General features: G+C 35.7%; 1 protein-coding gene across 2 annotated transcripts in view; it reads right to left on the bottom strand.

Moving 5' to 3' along the window:
* GRID2 (glutamate ionotropic receptor delta type subunit 2) overlaps positions 1-22,845 on the bottom strand; it is a 1,382,318-nt gene that overhangs the window by 1,112,944 nt on the left and 246,529 nt on the right. The window lies entirely within an intron of this gene.

The following is a 22,845-nucleotide window of genomic DNA, read 5'->3' on the forward strand; positions in this document are numbered from 1 at the left end:
TCAAAAAATAAAATATAAAAAAGAAGAAGAAGAAGAAGAAGAAGAACAGTGAAAACTTAAACACAGTAAGGTAATATTCTAGTTTAGTATGTTCCATTGTGATGTGTGAAGTCAAATTTACACCTGTCCTGGAATCCTTCCTTTTTGGCAGGGCTGCTAGGAGCTGATCTTTACACGTCAGTGTCAGTGGTTGGTAATACAACCTCTAGCATGTACACTCAAGTCCACAAAATGAAAACTACTAGAAAGTACAATGGAATAATTTAAAGACTCCAAGGCCAAACTTTCACTTTTTTTCACACTATCCATACAACATTGTCAAATAAGTCTGTGGGAAAGAGAGGGTGAAGGGAGACTGAAGAACCCCTGAGCTTTCGTCTCCTCTTTTTCTCTTTTTTTCCCCCTCTAACTTTTTGAATCCCTGTGACTCAACAAAAGCACAACGACTAAATCTATGAACTGTCTGGCAGTTTCATGAGCTTTTTTTTCTGTATATGCTTTGGCTTCAAACACTCTGATAACACTCTCATTTTAGCAGTAGCTATACTTGTTTTCAGAAAAGCCAGAGAGGCTTCCACACTGGGCCACTCTGGGACAGACCTAAACAGAGCAGCCCTCAGAGTGCTGCCTTGGACCCCTGCCACTCTGCAATGGCAGCTGGTGATTATAATCTTCAACGAAAGAGTAATTCAGGCAGACATAGGCAGGCTCACAAAGTGTAAGGTCCTACTAGTCAACTTTAGTACATTCTCATGTGAAATACCGCTTTAAGAGCTCAATCTTTCCAAAGTTACTTACGTTTATCATGTATGATGGATGCTGTTTGAGTACAAATGTTTGCAAAGTATGAGGGGTCAGACATCACGTTTAAGCATCAACGCACAAACACTACTTCATTCACACCACCCCATTCTTTCTAGAAAGCAGAAGAAACATCAGCTACCACACAAATCATAAACCTCAATGAATTGGTGCTAAGGTGGCAGAACCAGAGGCATTAATCTGCTGGCTAATGAAGAAATGATTTTTATGGAATAATTTCTGAACAATATTATCTTCAATGATGGAAAATATGTTTCAAAGAGGTTGGAAATGTTGAAAAATATTTTGAAGTGCTTTTTAGGATACTGTGCTAAAATATGTTATATGTTTATAAAATTTTTATACAGCTGAGATTTGTTAGACTTTGCAAGGCATTTTTCTTTCATGAAATATATAGTAGTTCTGTGCAGTAGTTTCAAATAAGATTCTCTTGCTGGGTTAAAGCAAGGTAACCCCACACGTTCAAGTTATTAGCCAATGACAAAAATGAGACGCAAATGACCTAACGTCCCTTTAAAGAAAATTAGAAGAAACAACAAAAATGTTTCTATACTTGTTTGCTGGAGAGATGAGGAATACTGCCATGGTAGGGAAGATCCAAAAAGTACATTTACCCTACAAGTGTCTAGTATCGGAGGGCAACTGAGAAAGAAGATTCAGTTTCTAGCAGATGGAACAACCCATCTCATTCCTTTAGCCATCAAAATTGGCAAGAAAGGAGGCATCAAAACACTATTACTGCTTCTCTTGATCCTGCTCGCCTTCATGCAATGAATAGGACAGACATTTGCTCTTGAAGATTTCCACCACTGTTTATGTTTATAGCTGCAAAGCTTAGCCCGGATACCAATCACACACAGGAGATCAAAACAATTACGCCTCTCCACGCGGTTCCTTGTTTTTCCTGCATCACACAGTCGCTATGCTCTTGGCATTCCTGGAGCTCTTGGCACAGTGACAGGGTCGGAGCTGAGACCTGGCATGCACAATGAGGAGGGGCCTCTTCACTGCAGCTGCCAGCATAGCTGCTGGACCTAGAGAAGCAATCTAAACCTCTCAGTCTCTGCATCAGGAGGCGAGCACGTGAATTAAAATTTAATTCTAGTCATTGCAGATACTAAACTATGAGATGAGTGATGCTTGATTGTGCTCTGAAATGTTGCATTAGTACATGGTTTTCTCTTTTCACTACGTATTTTAGCACCTATGTTCACCTCTCCTTTTACGGCATGACTGTAGGTAAGTCAGGCGCTACTTTGACTATGCTCGTTTTATAGGTACTTACAACATACATTGAATTTATTAAAACCGTGGTTTATATTGATCAGTTTTAGGTACATGCCCCCGAACACTCCTTCCTTTATTGTGTGTTTCTGCACACATGTCCTTGTATTTGCAGCATCACAAGGAGGTGTCTTCCTTATACTTGAATAAAACATAGATTTTTTTCAAGTGCAAATGCAAGCATGTGCCAACAGCCTGCAGTGTGAAACAAATGCAGTGCTTTTTGGCAGATATGTCTCTGAGGGTTTTAAGAGTACTCTAAGAACAACAAAATTATGATGTTCAGACTTTCCCCTATTCTGTTATCTCCCACCTTGGAAAAATTAAAAATGCAGAATCAAAACTTGTAGTGAATGAATAAACCATGACTTTCTGGTCATGTCATGAAAAGATAAAAGATAGGAAAAGCAAAGAGATGCGGGACCAACATGGGAATACCTAAGTCAGTTCAGTTGTTCATCTTGCATGAAAGCGACTTCCCTACGGCAAGTTCACCCAACCACCATACCATGCCCCTCCGCCTCCACATCAGAGAAGGAAATCTGTAGAAGACAGCTGACAAGGCAGTATGTTAGGATGGCGTCCATGTGTGGCGAATACCTTCAGCTTGGTTTAAAAGAAAGAGTTTCAGTTTCTTAAAAAAAATTTTTATTAATTAAATTATTAATTTACTTCCCAATTACAGACCATACTTGCCAAGGACTGAATGTTTGCTCCATGGAAATTTTGGCATTTGAACAATATAGATACATTTAGAAGTGATCTGTGTATAGTAATGCTTATTCAATGTCTCTAAACATTAAACTTGAATAGGAATAAGTCAGCTGACAGATAGCGAAATAAGAGAGACAGATGGAGCAAACAGAATCATGAAGGCAGTTGCTATATGATGCACTATTCCTCCCACCAGCTTATGTTGTGTGGCCCAGGTATTCTAAAAACTTTTAGAGACTCTCCCTCCAAATTTCACTTGTGTTCCTGTAAAATTTCTGAATGACAGTTGGACAGTGGTGTCACACCGTTATTCTCAGAATTTGGGAGAGAGGCAGGCAGATCTCTGTAAGTTTAGTATTTTTAAAAAATACTAAACAACTTAAGCCTAACTGTGAACCTTCAACTGTCTAGTATTCAACCTCATCAGGGACTTGAGAAGGAATAAAATTATTACTTATGTAGGAAGTGCAGGCAGTAAACTGTCTCCGTCATCTCTTAGTTTTGGAAGAATAAGGTTGTGAATGAAAAATATATGTACTTGCAGTAGAACTAAAGTTCATTTTGCAGTATAAAAAATGAAGGCAGAAGATGATTCCAGGAATTCTAAGTAATTTATGCCATGACTGATACAGAATCATGAAGAGAAAAATGAAGCTGAAGGATGAAAAGAGCTTCCCAAACACCCAACAGCCACATTATAGGTCCTATTCATCGGAAACACAAATAGAGCCACAGGAAATAGATAATCATTCTGCAAATGTGATTCCCTTATAGCCAGAGACAGACTCTAGAGTCCATACCATGAATGAGGGAAATATACCATGTGGGTAACTGTTTTCAACATCAATGAAGAAAATCATTTTATCAAGGTGTCACCATGAGCAGAAATGATTCTAACCCATTTTCCAAACAATTTCTAAGAACATTACAGTTAAATTCAGGAATATTGAGATGCAACAGTACAGTAAGTTTCACTGTGTCACTGTGAAGTATAACCACAATACTTTTCATCCCCAGTATGCTTCCAAAATAAAGAGGGAAATAACAAGTGAAAATATTTTTGGAAACTAGGAACTTCAATTGTTTTAGCAATCAGATATTCAGTTATTAACATAGGAAACTTAAATTGTATACATGTTTAAAATACATTTTCCCAAAATGCACACTACTATTCACTTTCATATATGTCATTACAAACCTGTAGCAAGTTTATTGGCTATCTGAGGAGATGAAATTGTGCCTGACAGCAAAAGGCACATTAGTTCCAATTCCATTTCCACCTCTTTCCGTTTTACTTGTGACACTTTTCTTACCTAATATGTGGGGGAATTGCATGTGAAACATTTTGAAATGGTTCAATAATATGTAGACTTGCAGTAATATATAACATGACATATGTACCAGGAATGATCAGAAAGCATGTGTGTGATCAACATTCTATGATGGAGCACATCGCAAAAGACTCACCTCTGTTTACATCCCTCGAGAGTAAATCTGATCTCATCTTCAATCCCAGCACACACAAAGATATGGTTTTAACTTTACCAGCATACACAAAAGGAAAATTATCCAAATGGTTAACAACATATACTTTTCAAACAGCAAATCATTCTGTTTAATTTCGTATTGATCAATATAGAATATGACACTGCAAAACATTTACAAAATCATAGTTTGATAAAAACAACTAGTGCTTACTATAATTGGTACTGGGATTTAAGTCAATATAAGGAAACTTCTACTTTTATCTCTAATTGAATGTGGAAAGAATGTTTCCAAGAATAAGTTTTATGCATGCAATACTTCAAGCACCCAGGTAATGGCAAGTAGTAAAGGAAGTCATAACAAAGGAAACGAGAAACGAATGCTCAAAGAACCACATATTTTAAGTGTCTTATAAAAGGCAGGATGGCATACAAGCACTCTGGCATTCAAGTGCACTCAAGGGGACACAACGACACAATGGGCCAATGGGGAGTTAAAGAAATGATGCCAGGAGTCCGGCCTATGCCACACAAAGTCAGTGAGCACACCTCGGAGGTCCTTGAGCACTCCTCCTCTCCAGTGCTTGTTCAGAGTGTCCCATTACTCCAGAGAATCACATCTGGGAAAAAAACTAAAAGGAACCATGCAGCAAATTCAGGGAACCAGAAAGTGGCAACCAGTTTCTATTAGCATGTGACAGCCAATTGCCTTTTTTTAAAGAAACATGCACGTTTCTGTTAAATGTAGGTATTATTTGTACTTAAATTTAAATTATGTATCTATTGGGGACTAAAGTTTGAATATGGGTCCTTGTTTAGTAGGTATGAACATCACCTCTCAGCTGTATTGAATGAGCCCTTGCATAAATTTACAATTAATCATATAATAATGAAAATATTAGAGTGATATTTTAATATTAGCTGTGACTGTATTTTACATATTTGTATCTTCACAGTCCTAACAAAGCAACAAATTCTACCAATACAGTGTGATGAATGATATAAGCTATCATGATACTGTCATCAATAACATGAAATTGACAACAGAGGTTATATTTACACATATGAGTGTCAGTACACTCTGAACCACACAAAGGAATTTACTTTTGTGCTGTTTATACACTATTCCACAAATTTTTAAAAAGCTATTGAGAAAATTCAAATACCACTTTTTTTTTTCAGAATAAGTTACCCTGTCTTATTGTAGAAAAAGCTACTGGATGTATTACTATGTGGTCAGCTGTGGTTGATTTCTGGCCCTTAGGTGGTGTGAAGTGAGCACGGTAGAAATCACTTCCTTTGTAAAGAACAACAACAACAACAATGCCAAAAGCCACTTCTGTTCAAATACTGATCAGGTTCATTTACCAATTGTTTGCTTATGCTATGTTAGATATTGATATTCTCCTTTAAAATTTTTTTATTGAGATTATAAAATGATTACATCATTTCCCCATTTGCTTTGCTTCTTGTAAACTCTTCCTTATATTTCGTCCTGCTCTTGTTCATTGCCTCTTCCTTCAGTAATCGTTGTTACATACATATGTGTCTATCCCCCCTTTTATTTTTTTAATGTTCCTTTGCTAAAAATCATTGTTATTAAAATTTCTTCTGGGCCTTGAATTTCAATCCATTTACTATTCCTCATTTTACCCAACATTTTGAAATTTCAATGATTACATTTCATAGCATCTTAAGATCTCTGCTGTTTATTTTGTTTTTCATTTTATTAATTCTTGTTGGTCATTTCATAAGGACTCATGCTTTTATTAATGAACTACATTAATTTTCTTACTTATCTGAATATATTAATTATAATTTATATTATATTATATCATATTACATTTCCCTTTTAAACTTGTCTGTTTTTACCTGCCAATGATCCTTGGGTTTCTTGTGCATTTTATGATCTCTTATTTTAGATTTGTTTAATTTATTTTTATGCATGCATTCTATGCTCAATGTTCATGTCATGTGCAAGTCTGGTGTCCCCAGAGGCAAAAAGAAAAATCATATCACTGAAATTGTAGATATAAATGTTATGAGCCACCATATAGGTGCTGGGAATTAAACCTGGGTCTTCCACAAGAACGGGAAGTGCTCTTAAACCACTTAGCCAACTCTTAGACCCACATGTATTTTTAAAAAGTGTGCTACATGTTCTGAGTTCTTCATATATTTTAGACATTGGTCCTTTGTCAGATGGAGGATTAGTGACAATTTTTTCCTAATCTGTATATTATCATTTCACTCTTTTGACAGTGTCCTTTGCCTTACAGAAGTTTTTCAGTTTCATGAGGTCCCATTTCTTAGTTTTTTATCTTAGAGCCTGAGCTGTTGGTGCTCTTTTCACAAAGTTGTCTCCTAAGCCAATGATGTCAAGGCTCTTCCCTATTTTCTCTTCTAGTAGACTTCGTATATCTGGTGTTATGTTGCATCTTGGACTTGAGTTTTGTGCAGGGTGATAAATATGAATCTATTTGCATTTTTCTACATGTAGACATTCAATTAGACAAGCACCATTTGTTGACAATTCTTTTTTTTTTTTTTGCATTGTATGGTATTGACTCTTTTGTCAAAAATGAACTGTCCATCGTTGTGGGGTTTTGTTTCTGGGTTGTAAATAACCCAATTAAAAAAGAGAGAACAGAGATAAACAGAAAATTCTTAACAGAGGAATATGAACAGCCAAAAAACACTTAAAGAAATGTTGAACATCCATAGTCATCAAGAAAATACAAATTAAAATGACGCTGACAATCTGTCTTACCCCTGTCAGAATGGCTAAAATCATAAATTCAAGTGACAGCACATGTTGGCAAGGAAGTGGAGAAAGGGAAACACTCCTCCATTGCTGCTGGGAGTGCAAATTTTTGCACACACTTTGGAAAACAATCTGGCACTTTCTCAAAACATTTACAATACTTCTACCACTCCTGGGTATATACCCCAAAGATGCCTACCATATAACAAGGACACATGCTCAACTATGTTCATAGCAGCTTTATTCATATTAGCCAGAATCTGGAAACAACCTAGATGTTCCCAAACTGAAGAATGGATAAAGACCCTGTGGTATATTTACACAATGGATTACTACTTAACAAAGAAATCATGGATAGAATTAGAAAATACCTTCCTGAGTGAAGTAATCCAGACCCAGCAAGGCACACATCGTATGGACTCAGTTAAAATAAGATTGCAGCCATAGAGTACAGGATAAAGATAAGACAATGCACAGACCCAAAGAAGAAAAGTAACAAGAAAGATCCAAGGGAGAACGATCAAATATCACTCAGAAGGGTACATAGAAAAGAGAGAGGTAGTAGCTGAAGAGAGGGAACAAGCCAGGAGTGGAAGCACAGAGAATTATGTGGGTAGAATTCTGACTTTGGGAGAGGGGAAGGCAGGAGGACAGAAGGTGGCAGAGAAAAGAGACACTGAGGGTGTGGGCATCTCTGTGACAAGCTGGAGACCTAAGTCAGGGTAGGGACCTGTAAGAATATGACGGGGCTCTGGTGCCTCACATTTGACCATGTCCCCTGGAGGGGAAGACCTGGTGGCACTCAGAGGAAGGACAGCAGGTTACCAAGAAGAGACTTGATACCCTATGAACATATACAGGGGGAGGAGGTCCCCCTCAGTCACAGTCATAGGGGAGGGGAGTAAGGGGAAAATGGGAGGGAGGGAAGAATGGGAGGATACAAGGGATGGGATAACCATTGAGATGTAACAAGAATAAATTAATAAAAAAAATTTTTAAAAAGGAATATGACGGGGACTCTGGCAGAGGCTCCTAGTAGCAGGGGGCATAGTGGAAGAAGACATCATCCTACTGGACAAGTCTCCTACTAGAGAGGAACAGCAATCCACCCACAAGACCTCGACCCAGAATTTATCCTGTCTACAAGATGGGTAGGGATAAAATAGAGCCTTTAGAGCAGAGATTGGGGGGATTATCTCACAGTCACCTGGCCCAACAAAAGAACTTTCCCATGGGAGAGAGCCAACCCCTGACACTATTCACGATTCTCAGGTATACTTATAGAAAGGAATCTAGCAGAGTTGTCCTCTGAAAGGCTCCAGCCAGCCACAGTTCGAAACAGATGCTGAGACAGCCCAACACTGGGCAGTGCATAGTGCGTCTTGTGGAAATTTGCGGGAAGGAGAAGAGGATCTGGAGGTGACAGAAGCTCAATAAGAAGACCAACAGAACCAACTAACCATGGTCCAGAGGGGCCTACAAAGATGTAGCCAATGGGAAGCCGAGGCTTCATGTGGGCTTTCCAGTGAGGGGAGCGGGGGCTATGTCTGATATCGACTATGATGCCAGCTTTTTTTTATCTCTTCCCCGTGACAGACTGTCTTGCCAGGCCACAAGGGAAAAGGACAAAAACAGCCCTGATGTAACTTGATGAGCTGGGGTGGATGGAAAGAAAGCCTCCCCTTTTCTGAGGAACAGAGAAGCGTAGAGGATGAGAGGGAGGCAGGGTGGGCTTGGGAGGAGAGGAGGGAAAGGGCTATGATTAGGATGTGAATTCTAAGTTATAGTCTTTAACATCACTTGATCTCTGTTGAGAAGATTATAGCTAAGGCTATGCTACCACATTCCAGAAACAGTAAACATGTGTTCTTGCAAATTATTTGCAAATACTCTGATTTGAGTCCTGATTTTCTTTTTTGCCCTATACTATGGGAAATTTATGAAGTGGGGCTAGGAATCTCCATGAATGTATTATCAAACCTACAAATTATCAAAGAGGTTTCAGACACACCATTCAAATACTGGTCGAAGCATTTCATTTTCCCATTGGCCACTTTGTGAGTTGTCCTTTTAAGGGTTTGTGTGCTGAAGCAGTATTCTTGTTTTACCCTTGATTATAGATAGATATTTTTACAGACAGTGAACAGATGTCAAGGATAGAGTGCTGAAATATACTTGTTAATATTGCATATGTATATTTCAAAAATCACCTTGCTATCTGCTTCTGTCATTAAAATAGCACGGCTGGGTTCAGGTAGATTGCTCTTGCTAACTCTATCCTCAGATTTAACTTGCAGAACTGTCACATGGCTTGTCCTTAGAATTTAATGGAATTGTCCAATCAATTTTGTATACTTTTAGACAGTAATTAAGTCATTCAAATATTACTTTAAAAATTGAGGCATGGGTTTAGTTTTTAGGATGTGAAATTTAGGCTATCTAGGTGTCCATGTTACCAAAAATTAGGTGTCCAGGCAGAATTTCTGACAATAGAATTCAATGTGTAAATGAAAGCAAAATATAATGTAATAAAGGGTGAGAACAATGTAGAGTTGTAATACTAATATTATTTGTATTATGACTGTGAATTTTTGTTGTTTTTGTTCTTGTTATGGTTGTGGTTGTGGTTGTTGTTGTTTTGCTTTGGCTTGATTTTTGTTTATGCACACAGGATTTACCATGTAATCTAGGAGGATCACAATCTCATTGCCTAGCCCACATTGGCCTTAAACTAACGGAAACCATTCGCCTAAGGCTCTATTATTCTGGGACTTCATGCCCATCTCCCCGGACCTCCCAAAGCTTCTGGAATATATTTAAATCACATTGGGACATAACAATTTTGGTTTTAAAATAAATAATCAGGTTAGCACAAGGTCCTCTCCGGCTGGGCATTGCAAAGCTCCAAGCTTCTAAATCCATTTATTGACAACACATACTTAAGGTAGTTGGTGTTAATATTTCAAATTCACACATGAGAATTTAGAGTTGAAAACTTAGGTCATAATGTTAGTAAATGATAAAGATGGAGTTTTCATCCCAGCATTCTTTTTATAGAAGCTTTGCCTCAAAGACCCTCCTTAGAGAAACAACTGTAGCATATTATTAGTCGTACTCAGGAGGAGAGCAGGACGATTCTCACTCTATACGCAGAGATGCATATAACATCAATTAGAGAAAAGGGAGCTCATACTTTTTTGTTGTTTTTTTTTTCATTTTTAAAATCTTAATTAAAAATTCCCCACAATCTCATACATGTATACACTGATCATACCCTCCAACCATCCACAAGGAGCAGTATAATGAGGGGGAAGATAGAAGGAGGAAAAGGAAAGGAGAAAATGTGTAATTATAACTTCAGAAATAGGAAAATATAAAAAAATGTTCCCACTTTGATACTGGATATTCCTTCAATTATTTATTTCAGCAACTCATTCTCCAGGGGTTTGTTTTGGTCAAAACTAAAATTAATGATTAAACTATATCCATTTCTTGCTATTTTCCAGGACTAAGATTGTATTTTACAACAACTCTATTAGATAATTACTTCCTGGGCTTCATGAAATTGAAAGCTTCTATATTTACTGAAATATTAACTGAAAATCACCTATGGAAGATAAAACAGAAGGCAAAATAAAATAATTTTATCTTATAAAATTTGATTATATAAAATCATAAAATAATTGACAAAATATTTTCATATGTTATAATAAGATAAAACAATTTCAAGATCAAGATGATTTTTTTTCTGAAATATTTTCATCCCCATGAGTAAAAAAAAAACTGTCCACTGTTCAGAATATAGATATTGTTACAAAGACAAATACATAATTTAATAATGGCCTGCTGCCAAAATTAGTTAACTTGAAAAACTTAAAGACGCTGGAAGTTTGTGTTAGTAAAGGCACAAAAGAATTCCCAGTATGCCTTTATCACACCCATTTCTTCAAAATTAAACCTCCTTTTGTAAACAGGTAGCATATATTCATAATGTCCAAATCCATTGCTGTTTGTCCAAATATAATTCTGTCCAATGAAGATTTATGAATATGTGACCAATGTTTATCCTATAATATTTTGGTCAGAATACTCTCTTTGACTGGAAAAAAACAGAATTGGGAGAATTTAATGGTTTTTCCTCATATATAAAACTCAGGTCATGGTTATGATCATTTTACTTACATTTATTGAGAAAAAGACAAAGGAAAATGTAAATGAAATTTCACTTCATAGGAATTTCTGATAGTTAATCTACTTCTTAAAATATATTTAATAATATGCTAATAAGAATCTCAACATGAGAAGACCAGGAAGGCACACTTGATTGCCACATTTTCCCCAGTCCAAAGAATAATAAATGAGCCACAATGCCTCACAGCCATTGATCACTTCACGGTATTTATCTCCTACTCCTTCTGTGTGACAATGTAGCATGAAATAATAACTATTGCTTTGATAAAATAACATACAAGAATTTCTGGAGTGCAATGCAAAGAATGTTGTAACTGGGATTCTGTAATCTTAATTTACCATTTTAATGATGATGTATTTTAGCAATTAATTTCACCTCTCTGTGTCTATTCTATTTATCAAATGTGAATAATCATTAACATTTAATAGCACAATCAAGATTGATTGTGTTTTAACTGTGAAGACTGTTAAACCTTAGCAAACCACGGTGGCCAATACTGCAATATGTATGCTAGTGTTGTTCCTGTTTATTGAACTGAAAGTACAAAAAGTACCTAAGGCATGGTCCACCTCTACTAATACTGTACTTAATGACGTGAGACAGAGTAAACTCCAGGAAGAAAATTCTAGAAATGTATAATGCACACGTTTCTGGGTTAGGGCCGGGGATTGTGAATGACAATTTGTGTATTAAGGTCAAATTGAAAGCAACCAAGGTGCCAAGATGCTTGATAAAGGCCATACAATTCTGCGAATATTAATGTGTTCAGGATTGATGAGGAATCTCTTGAAAAAGCATGAAAGCAATGAAACATTGTTCTGTTGGCAGTAAGAGGGTAAGACATTCATCATTACAATATGGTCATTTGTGTATGGCTTTATTTTCAGTAGTTCCAGTCAGAAACACAATGATTGATCATGTCTTACACAGCGCTTGCTTAGTTGACAAACTTATGTTATATGTTTTACATGTACTTTTTTTCACTACTTTATACTTTATGAGAATAAAGTCTTATTCACCATAAATTTTAAATGTCTCACTTTTCTACTACTCCCATTTAAAAATGAAAAGATTGAGGCTTTTATAGAGCTAACATCAAAAGATTTGGAGCTCACAAACAATGATTTAACTATATTTTACATTACCATTGTGACCAATCCTGTGTGCCAGAACTAAGTCTGAGATTCTGTAGAACCTACAATATTTCTTGTAGTATACATAATACTAATATTCATAAACTGTATCTGAATAGGGAATTTGTGAATGGTATGTATGATTTTTTTCAAATACTAGCAACGATTTTAATTCATACTTTATGGTTCTAATTTTACAATGCATCGTCGAAATTCTACAGATAATGAAAATTGTATTGAAATTATTGATGCAAAAAAGTTAGATTTAAAGTCATGTGGACATTAAGTTATTCAGCTCTGATGAAGTCTTGGGACTGAAACCTAAGTACTCGGAACACACAGAGCCAACATCAGCCTACGTAACTAAATGCAAACAGGTCTCAGAAAAAAAAAATGCTATAAAAATGGAGCTGTATTCACACAGCAATGTGAATATGTGGGCGTCAGAAGTACCATAATCTTTATTATGGCAACTTCTACACGACAATCATAGCAAAATTTAAAAAGATTCTGCTTACATCATCAGAATCAAATTCTTTTTGTAGTCGTCCCATGAGTGCACACTCTCCTGTTCAAGTCTCATCAGAAAATACATGGAATTTGTACACCAAGGTACAGTTTCTATTATAGTTGCCAATAGTTTATCATGCTAACAAGTTAGTATACAATACAGCTATATTTCAACAAGTTGCAGTTATTGCCTTTATTACTCAGGCTGGAGAATGGTCATAGAAAGCAGAAATCTACTACTCCTTGGTTCTATGTATTTTATCGTGCATGCTCGCACTGAGAATAACTGAACAATGTTCATGTAAAATTTCTTTATAGTTCAGAGTCTATGTTATAGAGCTAATAAAGTCAAGATGCTTCATTACGTAATTTTCCTTTTCTTTTCTTCCTTTCTTTTCTTTTTTTTTGGGGGGGGGGCAGTTTCAAGACAGGGCTTCTCTGTGTAGCCTTGGCTGTCCTAGACTTACTTTGTAGACCAAGATAACCTTGAACTCATAGCAATCTGCCTGCCTCTGCCTCTAAAATGCTGTCATTAAATGTGTGCAGCACTATGCCTGGCCATTAAATAAAATATTGATCATGTTGCTTTGTTCATAAACTTATGTGTATAAAGCAAATATATTACTATAAAGTTCTATTGAAAAATGCTTTTCATTTTGAAAGATGTTCAGACTTAAATCTTCAAAATCTACATCATTTTTATTGTTAATTAAATATTATATTAAGTCTTCATCATTTTTAATATGGCTTAAGTTAATATGAGCAAATAAAATCCTTTGAAGACAGAAGACTTCTAATTTGGGATATCTGAAAATAGCCAGAAATGAGAAGAAACCTAAATGTCTTTAAAAAGACGGATAAATAAGTGAAGTATCTCTCAGCTGTTAAACACACACAAAAAAAATCATGAAATTCACAAATAAATGGATGGAACAAAAAAAAGTCATCCTGACTGATGCAACACACCAAGAAAGACAAATATGCCACAAGTTCATTTAGATGTGGCTACTAGACTCACAGCCAGACATCATGCAGAGGATGAGAGACCTTGGAATAGTAAGCCCCTTCAAGGCTAAGGGAACACTGCAGAAAAAGGAGGCAGTTGGAGTTGGAGAGTAAAAGACAGACATGATGGAGGTCTCCGAAAAAAAGGAAAGAGAAAACAAGAGAGATCAAATAAAAATAATAAATAATAAATAAATAAATGCCTTCTTTTTTCCCATTTTTCCCCCTTTATTAATTTATTCTTGTTACATCTCAATGGTTATCCCATCACTTGTATCCTCCCATTCTTCCCTCCCTCCCATTTTCCCCTTATTCCCCTCCCCTATGACTGTGACTGAGGGGGATTACCACCCCCTGTATATGTTCATAGGGTATCAAGTCTCTTCTTGGTAGCATATGGGTTATGACAAACCATAAGTAGGTGAATGCTGTTTTATATTATGGGTTTTTCATGTAACATTCTTTGTTATCCTTCACAACAAATTGCATATAGAAAAGGTACAAATAAGGTTCCGCTTTTTTAGGCTCCCACACTATTAATTATTAAAATATTATTATTTTATGTGGATTACCCTGCATTTAAAAAAAGAGAAAATTCTGAATAAAATGGATTCTCTAATTTGTTTTATTTTTTGTTTCTTTTTCTAGGAAAGAAACAGTTTACATGAAAAGAACAAGTATTTTTAAAACTATGCTCAAAGTTCAAGAGACATCATTGTTAGGCTTTTCTTTGAATTATTCATCTTACAAAATGAGACTGCAGCACTTAAGGTCACCTAGGTGAGAATTCATAAGCAATAGTTAGCCATCAAACTATGAATTCATTGACATAACCATTTATGAATAAACAGAATATAATCTTAAACCTCCAAAAGATAACTGTGTTCTTAAAACACAGAATACTATATCATGAATAACTTTCCATTTGCAACAGACTAAAATGATACCCAATCTCTTTTCATGAAAGCTTCTAAGCAACACAAACTTGTCTGAAATGGTATTTTTCCATCAACATCCTGTATTTTTGACAATCATACATATATATCATCTATATATTTCAGTCATTGCAAACTTGGTTTTACTTATCTTACCATTTTACACAAAAACAAAAATGTAACTATCTTAGTTATTTTTGTATGTTTCTTCTACTTGGGTGTAAACTCCTTAGGTGTTTAGATTAAATTTGATTCATGTTAAACCTCCATTTTATGAAAAATCATTGCAGGTTTAAAAAAACAGTGAAAAATTAAACTCTTAAATAACACTTATTTTCCATCAGTTGCCTCACCTTTTCAATATTTAATCTTTAAGTCATTTTCAAGAAAGGTGAGGTCTGGCTACAGAGTCATTGATGAATTTTGAGTGAGCTAGAGAGTGTTGGCATCACATAGGACTTCCACTTTTTCATTCTGACAGGTATAATGAAGAAAGTTTTATATTTTATCTTGATCAGTTTAATTTGACATTTTAAGGACTAAAAGGATAATACTTGATGGTCTTATCTTTATATACATTTAGAAAACACATAAACACATATACACATATATCACAATTGCATATGATTCTGGAGAGTATATTTTCTAGTATTGACAAAGCTTGGCTGTAAAAGAATATTATATATGATGAATGAGAACTCCCTTAAACAAAGTAAAACATAAAAAACGAAAACCGAGTAAAAAGATGACACTAATAAGAAACACCACTAGAGTTTATGGAACAAATAATTAGAAAAAATAAAGCTGAGTCGGATTGGGTAGATAGGGCTGCTGGGCCATGTTTTTTCTGGGTTCTGTAAGAAACCAATCTCTCTCCAGTCTCTTCTGTTACTGGTTACATTCTCACCCTTGCCAAATTAGCTTTGCTTGTTTTTAATGTTATGTGAATGAGCGCACATGCCCAAGGGATCATTTCAAACTTTTCTGTTTCACATACAAGTATTCCAGTATAGTTTGTGATAGTTTGAAAATGAAAAGTTGCCCTGAAATCTCCTGCATTGGAGGCTTATTCCCCCATCTCAGTAATTTAAGAAATATGACTTTGGGAAATTAACTGGCCATATAAGCTTATTTGTCATTATTTGATTAGTCTATGATGGATTTTTAATGTCAGACCTGTAATGGAAAGTGCTAAAATCTTAGGTAGTGGGGCCAGTGGGGAAGATAAGTTGCTGTTAGGCATAACACAGAAGGCTCTAGTTGATGTTACCTATCAATGATCTCTATATCAGTATATTTTATCCTAATGTTTCTATTCTAGATTCTATCTCTCCTGCTCAGTCTTGACATAACTTGATGTGATGGGATCATTTGGTGATTGGGGGGGGTCCCCTTTTATGAGGAAAAGGAGTGAAAAGGGTGGGAAGAAAAAACTAAGAGGAGCAGATGGAGGGCACTATGATCAGGATGTAAAGTGAATATATAACTTAAAAATACTTTAAAATGAGGTTAGTACCAAGAATTCAAAGAAACCAGTGACATAAATTAAGAGTTAAAAGTCTCTGATGAAAAGTCTGAATGAAAATGTGCAAAGTCCAGGAAGATAGCTCTTAAACAGTCATGTCAGAAACAAACTCAAATATCAGAGGTGAGGCATCAGTGCAAGCACAAAGCTTTCCCTGAAGTCATTCTGTGTTCCACCCTCATGTGCACCGTTCTTCTACCCTCTGCCTCTCTACAAATGCATGCCATTTAGCTGTGACTCAGTGTCATATTTACCTCACTCGTTGTATAAAGCCTACACAAATCATCACAAAAGCTTTAATTTGGTCTCCATGGGCTTTCGGCTCTTCTCAGAAATGGTAACAAGGTATTTTAAGTCTACCACACCCTAAAGTACGCGTGTTATGACATCACTATTATTCATCAAATAAATTATACTACAAATATAATTTTCATCTTCCTGTGTATAATAGAAGAACTAACCACGAAAATGAGGGGGTGGGGAAGCAAAAGCATCTCCTTGTGTGATTCTTTTTTCAATCACAGAAACAGGAATCCAGCTTGAGTGTTTACCTAAAAAATTAGTGGGGTAAGTAGGTAGATTCCAAGCCATCATGGAGGCAAAGACAGACAATAGACAATGTGTCAGATGATAGTCATCAAACTAGCTTATTATCTTGTTGACAACGAAAGACAAATTTAGCATTTCAAACTGTGAACGTTACTAACATCTAAATTTATGTTGATCCCATTTACTAACCTAAGATGAAGATAAACTTGGTAAATCATTGATTACTTCACTGTTATTATATATATGAGTAAAAAAGCAGATCCGTGCAATAACTATCTCCACATGTATTTATTATATGATAACCATAATGGCGTCTTTGAGTGTATATATCCCCATTTTACATAGGAAACTATTGAGGCTCAGAGCCATTAAGTATATAAAGAGCCCTTGAAACTTTAACTTGAGTATTCAAAACATATAGGCAGACATTTAATTTCATGGTCCATGAATTTAACATCTTTGTTTGCCAAGCAAGGTAAATGACATCAAATTTTAACCTTATATAGTACAACAAGTGTAGATCATGTAGATCAATGTAAAGAGTGTCAGCTGTACATATAAAGAGTCTGTACACTGAAAGTAAAATGGATTGGTTCACAAAAAAGCAAGGACTCACAGAAACTAATATGAAGATGAAGCTATCCAGCAAAAATCTCAGGGCATCTGGTCAGATACACATCTTTGTACAGAGTAATTCATGCAAGGATATACCCTCAGAGGTGCTCAAAATGTACTTGCGACTACATTTCAGCTTTCTACTATGAAATGAATTTTCCTATAGCACACTGACATTGAATATGTTCTTTTGTTAAGAGAATGTTTCAAGTGCATGTTTCTTTGAGAATTCAATATAAGTACAAAACCTATACATAGTGTTGGCCCACAAACTAAGTATCAGTTGATAAAAACACACCTAATAGTTAAATGTAGGAAAAAGTTAAGAACCAGGCTATTCACTGTTCTGAATTTTAGCAACTAACTCAATTGCTATCAACTTGAATATCACCATTAAAAATTATAATGTGAAATGGAAGTCATCTTTATTTTGTCATCCAGACTTAAACTATATTTATGTCCCCCCAATGGACTCCCATCACAATACCGAGTGTGGCTAAACGTGGCTTTTAATCTAATAAACCCATAATCAGAGAGTTACTTCAAGGCACAGGCATCATTATCTTAGCAAGTCAGTACCATAAAAGTTCGATTAAAAACTGCACTACGTTGCCAAAATTCTGTACTCCATGTGCACTTGCAGAAAGGGAGGTGAAGTGCTGTGCTGCTGTCATTAGCAAACTGGCAGGAAAAGGACACTCCAGTAAGAGTGAAAGGACACTTCCCAACTTCCTCTACACAAAGTTTGAAGAAATCTTCTAAACATGCTGCTTCATCACAAAAGATGCAGAGTGGCTTATAAAGCTAAATATGTACTTTATACTTAAAATTACGTAATGCTCACCATTGTGTGGTTACTGAGGAAATAGGCTTCAAAGAATGTGTCTACAAAACTATGATGCAGTGAACTGTGAACATATGCCTTTCAATCTGTTCACATCATTGAAGACCTGTTACTCTAAGATGGTACATATTGGATGGTACAATGGGAGGCCTGGCAATTCAGGAATAATATTGAGAATCATTTACCATCTCTGTTAGCATGCTGCTCTTCAAATTACTGAAACTCTTCTTCATTATGAAGATACATTGTACCTGGTGACTATTGACATTGACTCTAGTTTTTCATTATTTAAAATATTGTAGCTATTAAAAAACTAGATTATACAATTAATATTTATAATAATATTTTGTTAAAAATATGAGGCATGTACTTCCTTATGGAAAATTACTTCTCTGAGTAGCAACCAAAGGATAGAACACCCTTTCCCTTTTATTATTAACATACTTAAAGCTCCCTATGCACAAGACAATGACATCCTATATTTTAAAAGTCTGCAGTTTTCCTTCAGGACGTTTTCATAGCTCTGGCACTCTCCGCCTAATGCCTTTCATTATATACCACTGTAGCTAGTGTAGTCTCATAGCCATAGAGGTTTTGGAATTGGGGAGAATTTGACTAAACTTTTTAATGAGATGTTCTTCTATATAAAGAGTTAGTGTGAAATACTTAAGAGACTGATGTGGGTGATGCTTCTAGAAGCTATAAAACAAATTACACTTTAATGGTTCATTGACAACACCTATTGACATCACTTGTTAGAAATATGTGGATTTCTGACTCTGTGGGCCAGTCTTTGAAATGTAGAAAAAACCTGGAGCGACTTGTAGAAGATTTCAGTAGATACAGATAAACAAAATATCCAAGCCATACTGTTAAAAAAAAAAAAAAGTCAATCCAGTCGTCAAACGGATATTTTTTGATGCAACAATTAAGGCCGACTTTCCTTCTTACCCCACTTCACACATGTAGATGAGTTAGATTTCACATTATACAGAAGCTCAAAACTGGAAGTCTAAGCACAGCTAACTGTCATGCAGTGAAGATGAATGAATAAGTGAAAAAATGAACACATAAAGCAATAAAGAAATGAGTACAATTAGCACAGGATCTTCCAGTTTTTCGTTCTGGGTCCCAGAACTATAAATTGACATGTTTAAGGTCAGCAATGTATAAGATTCACAAGGAATCATCCCACAGCTATAAAAAACCAGTGTTAAGTTGCTGGGTCGAGGACAGAATCGAAGTTACAAGGCTGCCTGTAGGTTGGCTATGGAGCTCTAGGCATGGATGTCTCAAGATATCCTGGCCTTAGCAGGTGAGCTTTCTTGGATACAGCCAACTCGGAGTCCCCCATGCTCCTGTACATCACCTCTAACTTACATTCCTGTAGCTAATGGCTAGGCACTCAATGTTTTACTAAACTACAATTGGGTGCTACCCTTTCTTTGTTTGCTTTTAGTTCAGTATAAGGCATTTGCTTATGTCTCCCCCCAGGAAGAAATAATGCAACAAATGGTGAGTTTCTGCTATGATTTTAAAATAATTAGGCTGATGTCATTAAGTAGAAAGAAAATCATCTTTTCATTATAAGTTTTCTTCATATGCTTATAATCAGTTTACGTTGGAGGCTGGGCCTTATGTAAAAGAGACTGACAACTCTCCTGAAACAGTATCAGTTACTCGTATTAATTCTTGACTGAAACTGAAATACTACTGTCCAAAAAATATGAGAATCTGTAAGAAAATAAGAGATTCTTACATTTGGTGGGCAGTAGTATGTCCGTCTCAGGCAAGAATTAATATGAGTATCTGATACTGTTTCAGGAGGGCTGACAGTCTTTTACATAAGGTATTTCTATACTGTTATGGTTTTACTTAGAATATCACCCATGGTATGTGCTCAAATACTCCCTTTCTTCTTATCCTAGTTATGTGACCTTTCTGGTGATGAAACCTACCCGAAGGAAACAGGTACTTTCTTTGGGCCTTTAAAGTTTAAGGTCCCAGACATGGGGTCCAGTTGTACTCTGAATCCCTGTGAGCTTCTTCAGCGCTTTCTCTCACTCCCTGGAATACAGTTGTTCCTGATGCTTTGCCCTACTCTAAAAGATGTGCTGAAATCTGTCTAAATCAGCACATAATATTAATCTTTCATCAATTAAGTTGTATTGGTCAGGTCTTTTGTCCACAGAGAAAGAAAATTACTAATATGTCTATGATATGATTCACAGAAAAAGCAACCTATAACAGAAGACGACACAGGAAATGTAGCCATAATCCTTTTGTTCAAGAAAACCTAAAAGGAGACTATTCTTCAAAAATGGTGATGGCGACTTGCTCTTTGTATTGTGATGACTCAGTTGATGAGGTGGCAGAGTTTATTTGAAAATCAATCACAAAAGGAGCCAGAAGCAATTTCAGAAATGGAAAGCCCTTTCTAAAGATAAATTAAACGCCATGGATATAAGAAGCCATAAAAAACTACAGGGTCAAAGTGCCCTTAAGATAACCATGCATGTTCCTAATTTTTCATTTTTTAACAGATGTGGAATTTCAAGGCTAAAGGAATATGAGTGACTTATACAGTGTAAGTGTGTTTATCATTCAGACAGGATTTCCCCCACTATCTCATGCCATGAGCATAAATAAGTCACATGAAATACATGTTAAAGCACATAAATCTCCAACTTCTACTTCTCTACAGTACTTCTGAAATCTTAGACAAATTTTGATATTTCAAGATATATGTGTGTGTGTGTGTGTGTATGTGCACGTGCATTTGTGTGTGAGTGTGTGTGGGCATGTGTGTATGTGTGTGTGTGCATGTGTGTGTGTGTGTGTGTGTGTGTGTTTATGTCAGTATGTGTGTGTATGTACGGTTGGATGTAATGGAGTAACTAAAACACCAGATATCTTAAGTTCTTGTTTGGTTCTTCACTGCTGATACTTGATGGTACTATAAAAGTATTAAAAGAATTGCTTCACCTCTCTGAATCTTAGTAGTTCTAACTACATATTAAACATTTCAAATTGAATACATTTCCACTCACATATAGTTAACTTGCTGTTTAAGAAATGTTTACGTGATACACTTCTTCTTTTATGCCATATGGAAGGAGGAAAATCCTGTCCTTTAGTTGTCAAAATATTTTTTGAGAGAACCCAAACAAAAATAAAGCAACACTCCTCTGTTAAAGTATGAAAAATAATTTGTCCTAGGTACTATTGAACAATTATTATAAAAATAATGTTCGATTGTAAAATGTTCTCATAAGTAAAGTGATTTGCTGAAAGTAAATTCTTTCTAGATTATTTTGTAAGAACAGAATTTTTCTCTATTTTTCACTTAGACATATGAACTAATATTATAGTTATGCAAAATATAATTGAAATTGTCATTATTATCAAATAAAATAAAGGCAACCATGTTTTATAACAGATATATGGATTTTTAGAAACTTACTTTAAAATAAATTATTATTGTCAAGGTCCTATCGTAAATCTAAAGAATAAATCCAATAATCAAATACTTCCTCCAGATTCAATCATATTCACTGATGTATAGTTCTTCATTCTAAAGATTAACAATAATATAAATCATATTTGAAAATTCGCCCTTTTTTAAAAAATGTTGCTATTATTTCTTCAGATGTTGAAATGATAGGAGAGCCATAACCATGATTCGCTAAAACATGGGCCCAGATTTCCATCTAAGTATCCCTAGGCCTAGGACTGGAAGCGTCTAGCCTCCACAACAGCTTATATTCTGCAATTCTAGACCTTAAAGGCTTCCACATCCATTCTTCATCTGCTCACCTAGGCCTAAAATATTTTCAGCCTCTAAGCCTTACTGATAAATAAGCTTACCCCTTCTAGTTCTTTCTAAACTCTGGTTGGCTGTTTCAAATCAGCTTCTCTGGCTTGAAACTCCTCTCTAAAATACCTGATTCAAACCATCTTTTTTTGGCTTCTCACTGAATTGTTCTTGAGAAAATTGACATTGGACTCCAGGAACTTAACTGCATGGACTACACAAACTGACAGAACTAGAGAAACTCAACTGAAGTGCACCAACTAAACTCAATTTCCTCTCCCTGAACTTCTCTTAAGTAACCTCTCTTTCTTGTTGGTGCTTGTGAGAGTTTGAAATATCCTATCTCTGATTCATTCTGTCAAATATTTCTCTGATTCATCCCTTTGTTTGCCCCTTAATATGATTTCATTATTTAGAATTAAAGGTTTTTACTAAAGGCATGTTTGTATTCCAACTAGAATTAAAGGTTTGTATGAAGACCGTGTCTGTATTCAAGCTGGATCACACAGACCTAGATCCTTGGTATGATTCTCTTACCAGAGTAGCCATGTTGTTAGATTAAAATCCCTCTACATCTTTTGATGAGTGTCAGGATTGAGCGCTTGGGTCTATGCATGGTAAATAAGTACTTTAACATCCCAGACACAAATCTGCT

The sequence above is a fragment of the Acomys minous genome (genome assembly GCF_964271855.1).
Source record: "Acomys minous genome assembly, chromosome: 6".
Classification (NCBI taxonomy): Eukaryota; Metazoa; Chordata; class Mammalia; order Rodentia; family Muridae; genus Acomys; species Acomys minous.